The 17,343-nt window shown below is 52.5% G+C and overlaps 1 long non-coding RNA gene across 1 annotated transcript in view; it reads left to right on the forward strand.

Moving 5' to 3' along the window:
• The first annotated feature begins 2,149 nt into the window (after positions 1-2,149).
• LOC144764080 (uncharacterized) overlaps positions 2,150-17,343 on the forward strand; it is a 66,465-nt gene continuing 51,271 nt past the window's right edge. Inside the window, exon 1 of the long non-coding RNA XR_013596308.1 lies at positions 2,150-2,242. This is a non-coding gene — a long non-coding RNA (uncharacterized LOC144764080). The remainder of the gene's footprint in view (positions 2,243-17,343) is intronic.

Below are 17,343 nucleotides of genomic sequence, written 5' to 3' on the forward strand. Positions count from 1 at the left end.
TTTTAAAATATCTATTTATTTAACACCAAAGTAAGTCATGTATACATTTTTATGGTTCATAAGAGGCTCGAACCTGGTTTCCCAGCACCAAAGTCGGCCGCGCTAACCGTCAGGGGTTATGTACCCGGGCTATGTATTGACCAGCCAATCCTGGCGCTATATGCAGCGCCAGGATTGGCTGGGGGGGCACCATGACTCCTCGCCCAGTCGCCCTGTGTAACCCCGGGGGCTGCGGCCCGCCCCCTGGACCTCTCTCTAAGGGGGAATTCACAAGAAAACGATCTGCGCATGCGCGGGCATGTTTGTGCCCAAAAATACACTTGCGCAGCTGCAGCAGGCCCATCCTCTCCCCCCCCCCTCCCCCTGCGCACTTCGGGAAAGTCGGGTGTCTCCCGGTTTCCCGGCCGGCAGATAGCACGATTTGTTTAAATATGTGTATTGGGCTTCTAGTGACGACGCGGTAGGTCCATGGGGCTTAGTGGGGCTACGCCCCTACGCCCCAATGGACGCACCGTGCCTGATACATGATGGATAGGTTTGTAAATGGTTGAATATGTTTGCAAATGGCTGGGCTTACTTATAAACTATTGCGCGACCTCTGATGTGTCTTTAAAACGTACCTATTGTCCTGAAGTATTGTCCTGAATTTTGACCCTTTGTCCTGAATTTGTGTCCTGAATTTTGACCCTTTGTCCTGAATTTTTACACTCACCATCCTGAATTTGCGCCAAGGCCAGTTGGTCACCCTGGTATCCACACACACACTAAGAAAGGCGACAGAAGAAGGGATGCGGGGGCTGGGAGGGGGCCTTCCCACGGGGCCCACGGATGCAGGGGCTGGGAGGGGCCCTTCCCGTGGGGCCCACGGATGGCGAGCCAGCCTCACAGGTGGGGTGACCAGGCGTCCCGGATTTGCCGGGACAGTCCCGGGTTTTCACCAGCTGTCCTGGCAGATTTTTGCGATTTTGGCTCCTGCCTGTTTTAAAGGGGGTCGACTGAAACCAGTGAGACGTGAGATTGGGTGTCCTAAAGCTGTGCTAGTTAGCAGCTGTTAAAAGGAAGCAATTTAATTAACAGGTATTCTGCCTATTGGTTTTAGAAATTACATTTTATTTTTTTCTTCGTGCTTCTGTGTTCCAATGCTGTTGATAAGAGTTGTCTTTCTGGCAGCATTGTTGATGTAAAATTGAAGTCCTATTTTTGCAAAATGTCCCGGTTTTTGGTTCTCAAGATCTGGTCACCCACCCACAGGCCTTCTCTGGTGGGGGGCACCAGTCCTCGAGCTGGCACCGCCCAGGCACTGATGCATCGCTGCCCCTGTGGGGGGGGGGAGGGTATCACCCACCCACGGGCCTTCTCTGGTGGGGGGCACCAGTCCTCGAGCTGGCACCGCCCAGCGCTGATGCATCGCTGCCCCTGTGGGGGGGGAGGGGGGTATCACCCACCCACGGGCCTTCTCTGGTGGGGGGCACCAGTCCTCGAGCTGGCACCGCCCAGCGCTGATGCATCGCTGCCCCTGTGGGGGGAGGGGGGGTATCACCCACCCACGGGCCTTCTCTGGTGGGGGGCACCAGCCCTCGAGCTGGCACCGCCCAGGCACTGATGCATCTCTTCCCCTGTGGGGGGAGGGGGGTATCACCCACCCACGGGCCTTCTCTGGTGGGGGGCACCAGCCCTCGAGCTGGCACCGCACAGGCACTGATGCATCGCTGCCCCTGTGGGGGGAGGGGATGGGATCTTCTTTCATACCCCCCACCTCGCATGGCACCTCCCCCATCCCGAGCCCTCCATCTCCCTCCCCTCTGTATGAGAGGGGGCCCCCTCCTCCCCACCAGCCACAGTCCTGTGCTTAACTCTATGGCGGGGCTGACCCCAGTGTCCTGCTGGCCGTCCTTCCCCGCCTTCACGCCCCCTGCCCCCCGCCCGCTCCAGGCCGGTTCTGCTCTGGGGGGGGGGGGGTCCAGTAAGGCGCCCGGTCCAGCCACACCCCCCTCCCTTGGGGGAGGGGCGCGAACCAAGGGGCATAACAGACAGTCATTAACATCAATTATCCGTCGGGTGGGGGGGACCAGAGGGTGTTTTGGGACTGCCCCCCTCTGACCACTCCCCCTGGATGACGTACTTCTGACGTCACTGATAATGGCGGGCGATCACATACCCCCTGGATGCCAGACTCCGGCAGGCGAGTCATTTTCAGCCCGGAGTGCGGTGTGAAGTGAGCGCGCCGTGTGATCTGCGGCAGGTGAGTTGTGTGAGGTGAGCGCGCCGTGTGATCTGCGGCAGGTGAGCGGCCGTGTGATCTGCGGCAGGTGAGCGCGCCGTGTGATCTGCGGCAGGTGAGTTGTAGTGCTGTGTGAGGTGAGCGCCGTGTGATCTGCGGCAGGTGAGCTCGCCGTGTGATCTGCTGAAGGTGAGTTGTGTGAGGTGAACCGTGTGATCTGCTGCAGGTGAGTTGTGGTGCTGTGTGAGCTGAGCGCGCCGTGTGATCTGCGGCAGGTGAGCGCGCCGTGTGATCTGCGGCAGGTGAGCGCGCCGTGTGATCTGCGGCAGGTGAGTTGTGGGGGGGGCAGACACAGACACTCAGATTCTTTTCAGGGGGGGGGGGGGCTGTGCTTGTACTTCATGCAGTTTTCAGCTGCTTGTTCCAGCCGGAGTGTGATGTTTTTAGTAATAGACGCGGGTCCATAAAGACTGTTATAATTGTAGTTGAACAGACAGTCTGTACTACGGCAAGGCTTGCTTTTTTAACCCTCCTCTCCAGGGCCTTGTCTCTGATCCGGTGCTAGTAGCGCCTAGAGCCCTGTGAGTTCAGTTCAAGAGTATTATTGGACAGTAACCTTCCCAATCTCCCTCGGGTGTCTAGAAACAATTTATGTTAAAAAATATCACTGCGCAGACGGCCACTCCTGTTGGGTACTAGGGTTGAAATGGAAAAGAGGCCCCCAGAGCCCCCAAAGAGTGTGGCCCCGGGTATACCACGTGATGAAGTTAGGGGCAGTGTCCCTGGATTAAAACACATTGGTGTGTTTACATAGACCTTAGCTTAGAAATGCACGGCACCTATAGAAATACAGCGCAGTGAAAGTACAGTCAAAATAAAGGTACATTGGATTGTTCGATGTTAAATGTTTGACACCACGGCTGTAATGTTGGGGTTGGTTCATTAAGCATCAGAGCAGCGTTCATTTGATAATCAAGCGACTCGTGTGACTTTCAGAGCGCTTAACACTGTAGGTTGAGAGAGACCTGAGGGTCATGGGCGACCCTACTCCCGCTCGGAGCAACTTACTCCCACTCAGTGTACCTTACTCCCACTCGGAGCACATATGGGTGTACCCTACTCCCACTCGGAGTACATATTGGGTGTACCCTACTCCCACTCGGAGCACATATTGGGTGAACCCTACTCCCACTCTGAGCACATATTGGGTGTACCCTACTCCCGCTCGGAGCACATATTGGCGAACCCTACTCCCACGCGGAGCACATATTGGATGCACCCTACTCCCACTCAGAGTACCTTACTCCCACTCGGAGCACATATCGGTGTACCCTACTCCCACTCGGAGCACATATTGGATGCACCCTACTCCCACTCAGAGTACCTTACTCCCACTCGGAGCACATATCGGTGTACCCTACTCCCACTCGGAGCACATATTGGGTGAACCCTACTCCCACTCGGAGCACATATTGGATGTACCCTACTCCCACTCGGAGCACATATTGGGTGAACCCTACTCCCACTCGGAGCACATATTGGGTGAACCCTACTCCCACTCAGAGTACCTTACTCCCACTCCGAGCACATATCGGTGTACCCTACTCCCACTCGGAGCACATATTGGGTGAACCCTACTCCCACTCGGAGCACATATTGGATGTACCCTACTCCCACTCGGAGCACATATTGGGTGAACCCTACTCCCACTCAGAGCACATATTGGTGTACCCTACTCCCACTCGGAGCACATATTGGTGTACCCTACTCCCACTCGGAGCACATATTGGTGTACCCTACTCCCACTCGGAGCACATATCGGTGTACCCTACTCCCACTCGGAGCACATATTGGATGTACCCTACTCCCACTCGGAGCACATATTGGGTGAACCCTACTCCCACTCGGAGCACATATTGGGTGAACCCTACTCCCACTCAGAGCACATATTGGTGTACCCTACTCCCACTCGGAGCACATATCGGTGTACCCTACTCCCACTCGGAGCACATATTGGTGTACCCTACTCCCACTCGGAGCACATATCGGTGTACCCTACTCCCACTCGGAGCACATATTGGCGTACCCTACTCCCACGCGGAGCACATATTGGATGTACCCTACTCCCACTCGGAGCACATATCGGTGTACCCTACTCCCACTCGGAGCACATATTGGGTGAACCCTACTCCCACTCAGAGTACCTTACTCCCACTCGAAGCACATATTGGTGTACCCTACTCCCACTCGGAGCACATATTGGGTGAACCCTACTCCCACTCGGAGCACATATTGGATGTACCCTACTCCCACTCGGAGCACATATTGGGTGAACCCTACTCCCACTCGGAGCACATATTGGGTGAACCCTACTCCCACTCAGAGTACCTTACTCCCACTCCGAGCACATATCGGTGTACCCTACTCCCACTCGGAGCACATATTGGGTGAACCCTACTCCCACTCGGAGCACATATTGGATGTACCCTACTCCCACTCGGAGCACATATTGGGTGAACCCTACTCCCACTCAGAGCACATATTGGTGTACCCTACTCCCACTCGGAGCACATATTGGTGTACCCTACTCCCACTCGGAGCACATATTGGTGTACCCTACTCCCACTCGGAGCACATATCGGTGTACCCTACTCCCACTCGGAGCACATATTGGATGTACCCTACTCCCACTCGGAGCACATATTGGGTGAACCCTACTCCCACTCGGAGCACATATTGGGTGAACCCTACTCCCACTCAGAGCACATATTGGTGTACCCTACTCCCACTCGGAGCACATATTGGGTGAACCCTACTCCCACTCTGAGCACATATTGGTGTACCCTACTCCCACTCGGAGCACATATTGGATGTACCCTACTCCCACTCAGAGCACATATTGGGTGAACCCTACTCCCACTCAGAGCACATATTGGTGTACCCTACTCCCACTCGGAGCACATATTGGTGTACCCTACTCCCACTCGGAGCACATATCGGTGTACCCTACTCCCACTCGGAGCACATATTGGATGTACCCTACTCCCACTCGGAGCACATATTGGGTGAACCCTACTCCCACTCGGAGCACATATTGGGTGAACCCTACTCCCACTCAGAGCACATATTGGTGTACCCTACTCCCACTCGGAGCACATATTGGGTGAACCCTACTCCCACTCTGAGCACATATCGGTGTACCCTATTCCCACTCTGAGCACATATTGGGTGAACCCTACTCCCACTCGGGGCACATATTGGGTGTACCCTACTCCCACTCGGAGCACATATTGGATGTACCCTACTCCCACTCGGAGCACATATTGGGTGAACCCTACTCCCACTCTGAGCACATATCGGTGTACCCTACTCCCACTCGGAGCACATATCGGTGTACCCTACTCCCACTCGGAGCACATATTGGGTGAACCCTACTCCCACTCGGAGCACATATCGGTGTACCCTACTCCCACTCGGAGCACATATTGGATGTACCCTATTCCCACTCGGAGCACATATTGGTGTACCCTTTTCCCACTCTGAGCACATATTGGTGTACCCTACTCCCACTCGGAGCACATATCGGTGTACCCTACTCCCACTCGGAGCACATATTGGGTGAACCCTACTCCCACTCGGAGCACATATCGGTGTACCCTACTCCCACTCGGAGCACATATTGGATGTACCCTACTCCCACTCGGAGCACATATTGGGTGAACCCTACTCCCACTCGGAGCACATATTGGGTGAACCCTACTCCCACTCAGAGCACATATTGGTGTACCCTACTCCCACTCGGAGCACATATTGGTGTACCCTACTCCCACTCGGAGCACATATTGGTGTACCCTACTCCCACTCGGAGCACATATTGGTGTACCCTACTCCCACTCAGTGCGCACATTGGGGTACCCTTCTCCCACTCGGAGCACATATCTGTGTACCTTACTCCCACTCGGAGCACATATTGGTGTACCCTGCTCCCACTCGGAGCACATATTGGTGTACCCTACTCCCACTCGGAGCACATATCGGTGTACCCTACTCCCACTCGGAGCACATATTGGGTGTACCCTACTCCCACTCGGAGCACATATTGGGTGTACCCTACTCCCACTCGGAGCACATATTGGATGTACCCTACTCCCACTCGGAGCACATATTGGGTGAACCCTACTCCCACTCAGAGCACATATCGGTGTACCCTACTCCCACTCGGAGCACATATCGGTGTACCCTACTCCCACTCGGAGCACATATTGGGTGTACCCTACTCCCACTCGGAGCACATATTGGGTGTACCCTACTCCCACTCGGAGCACATATTGGATGTACCCTACTCCCACTCGGAGCACATATTGGGTGAACCCTACTCCCACTCAGAGCACATATCGGTGTACCCTACTCCCACTCGGAGCACATATTGGGTGTACCCTACTCCCACTCGGAGCACATATTGGGTGTACCCTACTCCCACTCGGAGCACATATTGGATGTACCCTACTCCCACTCGGAGCACATATTGGGTGAACCCTACTCCCACTCAGAGCACATATTGGTGTACCCTACTCCCACTCGGAGCACATATTGGTGTACCCTACTCCCACTCGGAGCACATATTGGGTGAACCCTACTCCCACTCGGAGCACATATTGGTGTACCCTACTCCCACTCGGAGCACATATTGGATGAACCCTACTCCCACTCGGAGCACATATTGGATGAACCCTACTCCCACTCGGAGCACATATCCGTGTACCCTACTCCCAATCGGAGCACATATTGGATGTACCCTACTCCCACTTGCAGCACATATTGGGTGTACCCTACTCCCAATCAAAGTACATATTGGATGTACCCTACTCCCACTCGGAGTACATATTGGATGTACCCTACTCGCACATGGACCACACATTGGTGTACCCTACTCCCACATGGACCACACATCGGTGTACCCTACTCCCACTCGGAGCACATATTGGTGCACCCTACACCCACTCGGAGCACATATTTGTGTACCCTACTCCCATTCGGAGTACATATTGGATGTACCCTACTCCCACTCGGAGCACATATTGGTGTACCCTACTCCCACGCGGAGCACATATTGGTGTACCCTACTCCCACGTGGAGCACATATTGGCGTACCTTACTCCCACTCGGAGCACATATCTGTGTACCTTACTCCAACTCGGAGCACATATTGGGTGTACCCTACTCCCACTCGGAGCACATATTGGTGTACCCTACTCCCACTCAGTGCGCACATTGGGGTACCCTTCTCCCACTCGGAGCACATATCTGTGTACCTTACTCCCACTCGGAGCACATATTGGTGTACCCTGCTCCCACTCGGAGCACATATTGGTGTACCCTACTCCCACTCGGTGCGCACATTGGGGTACCCTGCTCCCACTCGGAGCACATATTGGTGTACCCTACTCCCACTCGGTGCGCACATTGGGGTACCCTGCTCCCACTCGGAGCACATATTGGTGTACCCTACTCCCACTCGGAGCACATATTGGTGTACCCTACTCCCACTCGGAGCACATATTGGTGTACCGTACTCCCACTCGAAGCACATATTGGTGTACCCTACTCCCACTCGGAGCACATATTGGGTGTACCCTACTCCCACTCGGAGCACATATTGGGTGTACCCTACTCCCACTCGGAACACATATTGGATGTACCCTACTCCCACATGGACCACACATCGGTGTACCCTACTCCCACATGGACCACACATCGGTGTACCCTACTCCCACTCGGAGCACATATTGGTGCACCCTACACCCACTCGGAACACATATTTGTGTACCCTACTCCCATTCGGAGTACATATTGGATGTACCCTACTCCCACTCGGAGCACATATTGGATGTACCCTACTCCCACTCGGAGCACATATTGGTGTATCCTACTCCCACGCGGAGCACATATTGGTGTACCCTACTCCCACGTGGAGCACATATTGGCGTACCTTACTCCCACTCGGAGCACATATCTGTGTACCTTACTCCCACTCGGAGCACATATTGGGTGTAGCCTACTCCCGCTCGGAGCACATATTGGTGTACCCTACTCCCACTCAGTGCGCACATTGGGGTACCCTGCTCCCACTCGGAGCACATATCTGTGTACCTTACTCCCACTCGGAGCACATATTGGTGTACCCTACTCCCACTCGGTGTGCACATTGGGGTACCCTGCTCCCACTCGGAGCACATATTGGTGTACCCTACTCCCACTCGGTGCGCACATTGGGGTACCCTGCTCCCACTCGGAGCACATATTGGTGTACCCTACTCCCACTCGGTGCGCACATTGGGGTACCCTGCTCCCATTCGGAGCACATATTGGTGTACCCTACTCCCACTCGGAGCACATATTGGTGTACCCTACTCCCACTCGGAGCACATATTGGTGTACCGTACTCCCACTCGAAGCACATATTGGTGTACCCTACTCCCACGTGGAGCACATATTGGCGTACCTTACTCCCACTCGGAGCACATATCTGTGTACCTTACTCCCACTCGGAGCACATATTGGGTGTACCCTACTCCCATTCGGAGCACATATTGGGTGTACCCTACTCCCACATGGACCACACATCGGTGTACCCTACTCCCACTCGGAGCACATATTGGTGCACCCTACACCCACTCGGAGCACATATTTGTGTACCCTACTCCCACTCGGAGTACATATTGGTGTACCCTACTCCCACGTGGAGCACATATTGGCGTACCTTACTCCCACTCGGAGCACATATCTGTGTACCTTACTCCCACTCGGAGCACATATTGGGTGTACCCTACTCCCATTCGGAGCACATATTGGGTGTACCCTACTCCCACTCGGAGCACATATTGGGTGTACCCTACTCTCACTCGGAGAACATATTGGTGTACCCATATTGGGTGTACCCTACTCCCACTCGGAGCACATATTGGTGTACCCTACTCCCACTTCGAGCACATATTGGTGTACCCTACTCCCACTCGGAGCACATATTGATGTACCCTACTCCCACTCGGAGCACATATTGGGTGTACCCTACTCCCACTCGGAGCACACATTGGATGTACCCTACTCCCACGTGGAGCACACATCGGTATACCCTACTCCCACTTGAAGCACACATCGGTGTACCCTACTCCCACTTGGAGCACACATCGGTGTACCTTACTCCCACTCGGAGCACATATTGGTGTACTCTACTCCCACTCGGAGCAAATATCGGTTTACCCTATTCCCACTCGGAGCACATATTGGGTGTACCCTACTCCCACTCGGAGCACATATTGGTGTACCCTACTCCCACTTGGAGCACATATTGGGTGTACCCTACTCCCACTAAGAGCACATATTGCGTGTACCCTACTCCCACTCGGAGCACATATTGGTGTACCCTACTCCCACTCGGAGCACATATTGGTGTACCCTACTCCCACTCGGAGCACATATTGGGTGTACCCTACTCCCACTAAGAGCACATTTGGGTGTACCCTACTCCCACTCGGAGCACATATTGGTGTACCCTACTCCCACTCGGAGCACATATTGGTGTACCCTACTCCCACTCGGAGCACATATTGGGTGTACCCTGCTCCCACTAAGAGCACATTTGGGATGTACCCTACTCCCACTCGGAGCACATATTGGTGTACCATACTCCCACTTGCAGCACATATTGGGTGTACCCTACCCCCCACTAAGAGCAGAGCACATATTGGATGTACCCTACTCCCACTCGGAGCACATATCGGTGTACCTAATCCCACTCAAAGTACATATTGGATGTACCCTACTCCCACTAAGAGCACATATTGGGTGTACCCTACTCCCACTAAGAGCACATATTGGATGTACCCTACTCCCACTCGGAGCACATATTGATGTACCTTACTCCCACTCAAAGTACATATTGGTGTACCCTACTCCCACTCGGAGTACATATTGGATGTACCCTATTTTCACTCAAAGTACATATTGGTGTACCCTACTCCCACTCGGAGCACACATTGGATGTACCCTACTCCCACGTGGAGCACACATCGGTATACCCTACTCCCACTTGGAGCACACATCGGTGTACCCTACTCCCACTTGGAGCACACATCGGTGTACCTTACTCCCACTCGGAGCACATATTGGTGTACCCTACTCCCACTCAGAGCAAATATCGGTTTACCCTATTCCCACTCGGAGCACATATTGGGTGTACCCTACTCCCACTCGGAGCACATATTGGTGTACCCTACTCCCACTTGGAGCACATATTGGGTGTACCCTACTCCCACTAAGAGCACATATTGCGTGTACCCTACTCCCACTCGGAGCACATATTGGTGTACCCTACTCCCACGCGGAGCACATATTGGTGTACCCTACTCCCACTCGGAGCACATATTGGGTGTACCCTACTCCCACTAAGAGCACATTTGGGTGTACCCTACTCCCACTCGGAGCACATATTGGTGTACCCTACTCCCACTCGGAGCACATATTGGTGTACCCTACTCCCACTCGGAGCACATATTGGGTGTACCCTGCTCCCACTAAGAGCACATTTGGGATGTACCCTACTCCCACTCGGAGCACATATTGGTGTACCATACTCCCACTTGCAGCACATATTGGGTGTACCCTACCCCCCACTAAGAGCAGAGCACATATTGGATGTACCCTACTCCCACTCGGAGCACATATCGGTGTACCTAATCCCACTCAAAGTACATATTGGATGTACCCTACTCCCACTAAGAGCACATATTGGGTGTACCCTACTCCCACTAAGAGCACATATTGGATGTACCCTACTCCCACTCGGAGCACATATCGATGTACCTTACTCCCACTCAAAGTACATATTGGTGTACCCTACTCCCACTCGGAGTACATATTGGATGTACCCTATTTTCACTCAAAGTACATATTGGTGTACCCTACTCCCACTCAAAGTACATATTGGATGTACCATATTCCCACTCGGAGCACATATTGGTGTACCCTACTCCCACTCAAAGTGCATATTGGATGTACCCTACTCCCACTCGGAGCACATATTCGATGTACCCTACTCCCACTCGGAGTACATATTGGATGTACCCTACTCCCACTCGGAGCACATATTGGTGTACCCTATTCCCACTCAAAGTACATATTGGTGTACCCTACACCCACTCAAAGTACATATTGGTTGTACCCTACTCCCACTCGGAGCACATATTGGATGTACCCTACTCCCACTCGGAGTACATATTGGATGTACCCTACTCCCACTTGGAGCACATATTGGATGTATCTATTCCCACTCGGAGCACATATTGGATGTACCCTACTCCTACTCAAAGTAAATATTGGTGTACCCTACTCCCACTCAAAGTACATATTGGATGTACCCTACTCCCACTCGGAGCACATATTGGATGTACCCTATTCCCACTCGGAGTACATATTGGATGTACCCTACTCCCACTCGGAGCACATATTGGTGTACCCTATTCCCACTCGGAGCACATATTGGTGTACCCTATTCCCACTCGGAGCACATATTGGTGTACCCTATTCCCACTCGGAGCACATATTGGATGTACCCTACTCCCACTCGGAGTACATATTGGATGTACCCTACTCCCACTCGGAGCACATATTGGTGTACCCTCTTCCCACTCGGAGCACATATTGGATGTACCCTACTCCCACTCGGAGCGCATATTGGATGTACCCTACTCCCACTCGGAGCACATATTGGTGTACCCTATTCCCACTCAAAGTACATATTGGTGTACCCTACTCCCACTCAAAGTACATATTGGATGTACCCTACTCCCACTCGGAGCACATATTGGATGTACCCTACTCCCACTCGGAGTACATATTGGATGTACCCTACTCGAGCGATTCACACGCCGACCGCAGGCTTCCTGACCCCTGGCTGGTACGCCGACCCGTATTCATTACTTGACCAGCTCCTGTATTGTTCCAGGTCCCTGGCCTTCAATATAACTAAAAATTACCGCGATCACGAAGTGACGCTTCATCCATCCGTCTAGAAGACTCAGTTTCTAGATGAAAAGACGACTCCCACCGGATCCTTCGGATCAGGGCTGATTATTCACCCGCCCACAGCACCTCAAACGAGACAACCTAGTCCTGAAGATGCTCCACATTGGTTAAGGACCGAAACGCCATCAACTCCACAGCGCAATCTATAGGCGCACCCCGTTGTGACTCCAATTAAATTGCGAATTGTTCAACATAAAGTCACTGATTCCTTGTCACATGTTGAGCTAGTCACTGTACATGTTTCACCTTGCTCACCCTGCGCCGTTTATCGCTGTTCACTTTTTCACTTGTGTAGCCACACATCACTTGTAAATACTGACCACCAAGTCTTATTGGTTGTCACTTGAATTTTTGAACTTTGTGCTGTATATAACTCCTGTTATATGAATTTGTCCTTTCATGACTTAAATATCAAGATACTAAAAATTAATTTTTTGACTTTACATTTTTGTGAATAAGTGTCTCCTTTTTCTGACCTATGTAATGCTTTGTGCATGCAATACAAATTGCCTTTCCATTCATACCTTTTGGGATATTGTTTTACCCTTATACTACTCTCACTCGGAGCACATATTGGATGTACCCTATTCCCACTCGGAGCACATATTGGATGTACCCTACTCCCACTCGGAGCACATATTGGATGTACCCTACTCCCACTCGGAGCACATATTGGTGTACCCCACCCCCACTAAGAGCACATATTGGGTGTACCCTACTCCCACTAAGAGCACATATTGGGTGTAGCCTACTCCCACTAAGAGCACATATTGGATGTACCCTAATCCCACTCGGAGCACATATCGGTGTACCTTACTCCCACTCAAAGTACATATTGGATGTACCCTACTCCCACTCGGAGCACATATTGGGTGTACCCTACTCCCATTAAGAGCACATATTGGGTGTACCCTACTCCCATTAAGAGCACATATTGGGTGTACCCTACTCCCACTAAGAGCACATATTGGATGTACCCTACTCCCACTCAGAGCACATATCGGTGTACCTTACTCCCACTCAAAGTACATATTGGATGTACCCTACTCCCACTTGGAGTACATATTGGGTGTACCCTACTCCCACTAAGAGCACATATTGGGTGTACCCTACTCCCACTAAGAGCGCATATTGGGTGTACCCTACTCCCACTAAGAGCACATCTTGGATGTACCCTATTCCCACTCAAAGTACATATTGGTGTACCCTACTCTCACTCAAAGTACATATTGGATGTACCCTACTCCCACTCGGAGCACATATTGGATGTACCCTACTCCCACTCGGAGCACATATTGGATGTACCCTACTCCCACTCGGAGTACATATTGGATGTACCCTACTCCCACTCTGAGCACATATTGGTGTACCCTATTCCCACTCGGAGCACATATTGGATGTACCCTACTCCCACTCGGAGCACATATTGGTGTACCCTATTCCCACTCGGAGCACATATTGGTGTACCCTATTCCCACTCGGAGCACATATTGGATGTACCCTACTCCCACTCGGAGTACATATTGGATGTAACCTACTCCCACTCGGAGCACATATTGGATGTACCCTACTCCCACTCGGAGTAAATATTGGATGTACCCTAGTCCCACTCGGAGCACATATTGGTGTACCCTATTCCCACTCGGAGCACATATTGGATGTACCCTACTCGGAGTACATATTGAATGTACCCTACTCCCACTCGGAGCACATATTGGTGTACCCCACTCCCACTCGGAGTACATATTGGTGTATCCTACTCCCACTTGCAGCACATATTGGGTGTACCCTACTCCCACTCGGAGCACATATTGGTGTACCCTACTCCCACTCAGTGCGCACATTGGGGTACCCTTCTCCCACTCGGAGCACATATCTGTGTACCTTACTCCCACTCGGAGCACATATTGGTGTACCCTGCTCCCACTCGGAGCACATATTGGTGTACCCTACTCCCACTCGGTGCGCACATTGGGGTACCCTGCTCCCACTCGGAGCACATATTGGTGTACCCTACTCCCACTCGGTGCGCACATTGGGGTACCCTGCTCCCACTCGGAGCACATATTGGTGTACCCTACTCCCACTCGGAGCACATATTGGTGTACCCTACTCCCACTCGGAGCACATATTGGTGTACCGTACTCCCACTCGAAGCACATATTGGTGTACCCTACTCCCACTCGGAGCACATATTGGGTGTACCCTACTCCCACTCGGAGCACATATTGGGTGTACCCTACTCCCACTCGGAACACATATTGGATGTACCCTACTCCCACATGGACCACACATCGGTGTACCCTACTCCCACATGGACCACACATCGGTGTACCCTACTCCCACTCGGAGCACATATTGGTGCACCCTACACCCACTCGGAACACATATTTGTGTACCCTACTCCCATTCGGAGTACATATTGGATGTACCCTACTCCCACTCGGAGCACATATTGGATGTACCCTACTCCCACTCGGAGCACATATTGGTGTATCCTACTCCCACGCGGAGCACATATTGGTGTACCCTACTCCCACGTGGAGCACATATTGGCGTACCTTACTCCCACTCGGAGCACATATCTGTGTACCTTACTCCCACTCGGAGCACATATTGGGTGTAGCCTACTCCCGCTCGGAGCACATATTGGTGTACCCTACTCCCACTCAGTGCGCACATTGGGGTACCCTGCTCCCACTCGGAGCACATATCTGTGTACCTTACTCCCACTCGGAGCACATATTGGTGTACCCTACTCCCACTCGGTGTGCACATTGGGGTACCCTGCTCCCACTCGGAGCACATATTGGTGTACCCTACTCCCACTCGGTGCGCACATTGGGGTACCCTGCTCCCACTCGGAGCACATATTGGTGTACCCTACTCCCACTCGGTGCGCACATTGGGGTACCCTGCTCCCATTCGGAGCACATATTGGTGTACCCTACTCCCACTCGGAGCACATATTGGTGTACCCTACTCCCACTCGGAGCACATATTGGTGTACCGTACTCCCACTCGAAGCACATATTGGTGTACCCTACTCCCACGTGGAGCACATATTGGCGTACCTTACTCCCACTCGGAGCACATATCTGTGTACCTTACTCCCACTCGGAGCACATATTGGGTGTACCCTACTCCCATTCGGAGCACATATTGGGTGTACCCTACTCCCACATGGACCACACATCGGTGTACCCTACTCCCACTCGGAGCACATATTGGTGCACCCTACACCCACTCGGAGCACATATTTGTGTACCCTACTCCCACTCGGAGTACATATTGGTGTACCCTACTCCCACGTGGAGCACATATTGGCGTACCTTACTCCCACTCGGAGCACATATCTGTGTACCTTACTCCCACTCGGAGCACATATTGGGTGTACCCTACTCCCATTCGGAGCACATATTGGGTGTACCCTACTCCCACTCGGAGCACATATTGGGTGTACCCTACTCTCACTCGGAGAACATATTGGTGTACCCATATTGGGTGTACCCTACTCCCACTCGGAGCACATATTGGTGTACCCTACTCCCACTTCGAGCACATATTGGTGTACCCTACTCCCACTCGGAGCACATATTGATGTACCCTACTCCCACTCGGAGCACATATTGGGTGTACCCTACTCCCACTCGGAGCACACATTGGATGTACCCTACTCCCACGTGGAGCACACATCGGTATACCCTACTCCCACTTGAAGCACACATCGGTGTACCCTACTCCCACTTGGAGCACACATCGGTGTACCTTACTCCCACTCGGAGCACATATTGGTGTACTCTACTCCCACTCGGAGCAAATATCGGTTTACCCTATTCCCACTCGGAGCACATATTGGGTGTACCCTACTCCCACTCGGAGCACATATTGGTGTACCCTACTCCCACTTGGAGCACATATTGGGTGTACCCTACTCCCACTAAGAGCACATATTGCGTGTACCCTACTCCCACTCGGAGCACATATTGGTGTACCCTACTCCCACTCGGAGCACATATTGGTGTACCCTACTCCCACTCGGAGCACATATTGGGTGTACCCTACTCCCACTAAGAGCACATTTGGGTGTACCCTACTCCCACTCGGAGCACATATTGGTGTACCCTACTCCCACTCGGAGCACATATTGGTGTACCCTACTCCCACTCGGAGCACATATTGGGTGTACCCTGCTCCCACTAAGAGCACATTTGGGATGTACCCTACTCCCACTCGGAGCACATATTGGTGTACCATACTCCCACTTGCAGCACATATTGGGTGTACCCTACCCCCCACTAAGAGCAGAGCACATATTGGATGTACCCTACTCCCACTCGGAGCACATATCGGTGTACCTAATCCCACTCAAAGTACATATTGGATGTACCCTACTCCCACTAAGAGCACATATTGGGTGTACCCTACTCCCACTAAGAGCACATATTGGATGTACCCTACTCCCACTCGGAGCACATATTGATGTACCTTACTCCCACTCAAAGTACATATTGGTGTACCCTACTCCCACTCGGAGTACATATTGGATGTACCCTATTTTCACTCAAAGTACATATTGGTGTACCCTACTCCCACTCGGAGCACACATTGGATGTACCCTACTCCCACGTGGAGCACACATCGGTATACCCTACTCCCACTTGGAGCACACATCGGTGTACCCTACTCCCACTTGGAGCACACATCGGTGTACCTTACTCCCACTCGGAGCACATATTGGTGTACCCTACTCCCACTCAGAGCAAATATCGGTTTACCCTATTCCCACTCGGAGCACATATTGGGTGTACCCTACTCCCACTCGGAGCACATATTGGTGTACCCTACTCCCACTTGGAGCACATATTGGGTGTACCCTACTCCCACTAAGAGCACATATTGCGTGTACCCTACTCCCACTCGGAGCACATATTGGTGTACCCTACTCCCACGCGGAGCACATATTGGTGTACCCTACTCCCACTCGGAGCACATATTGGGTGTACCCTACTCCCACTAAGAGCACATTTGGGTGTACC

The sequence above is a fragment of the Lissotriton helveticus genome, chromosome 6 (assembly GCF_964261635.1).
Source record: "Lissotriton helveticus chromosome 6, aLisHel1.1, whole genome shotgun sequence".
In the NCBI taxonomy this organism is placed as follows: domain Eukaryota; kingdom Metazoa; phylum Chordata; class Amphibia; order Caudata; family Salamandridae; genus Lissotriton; species Lissotriton helveticus.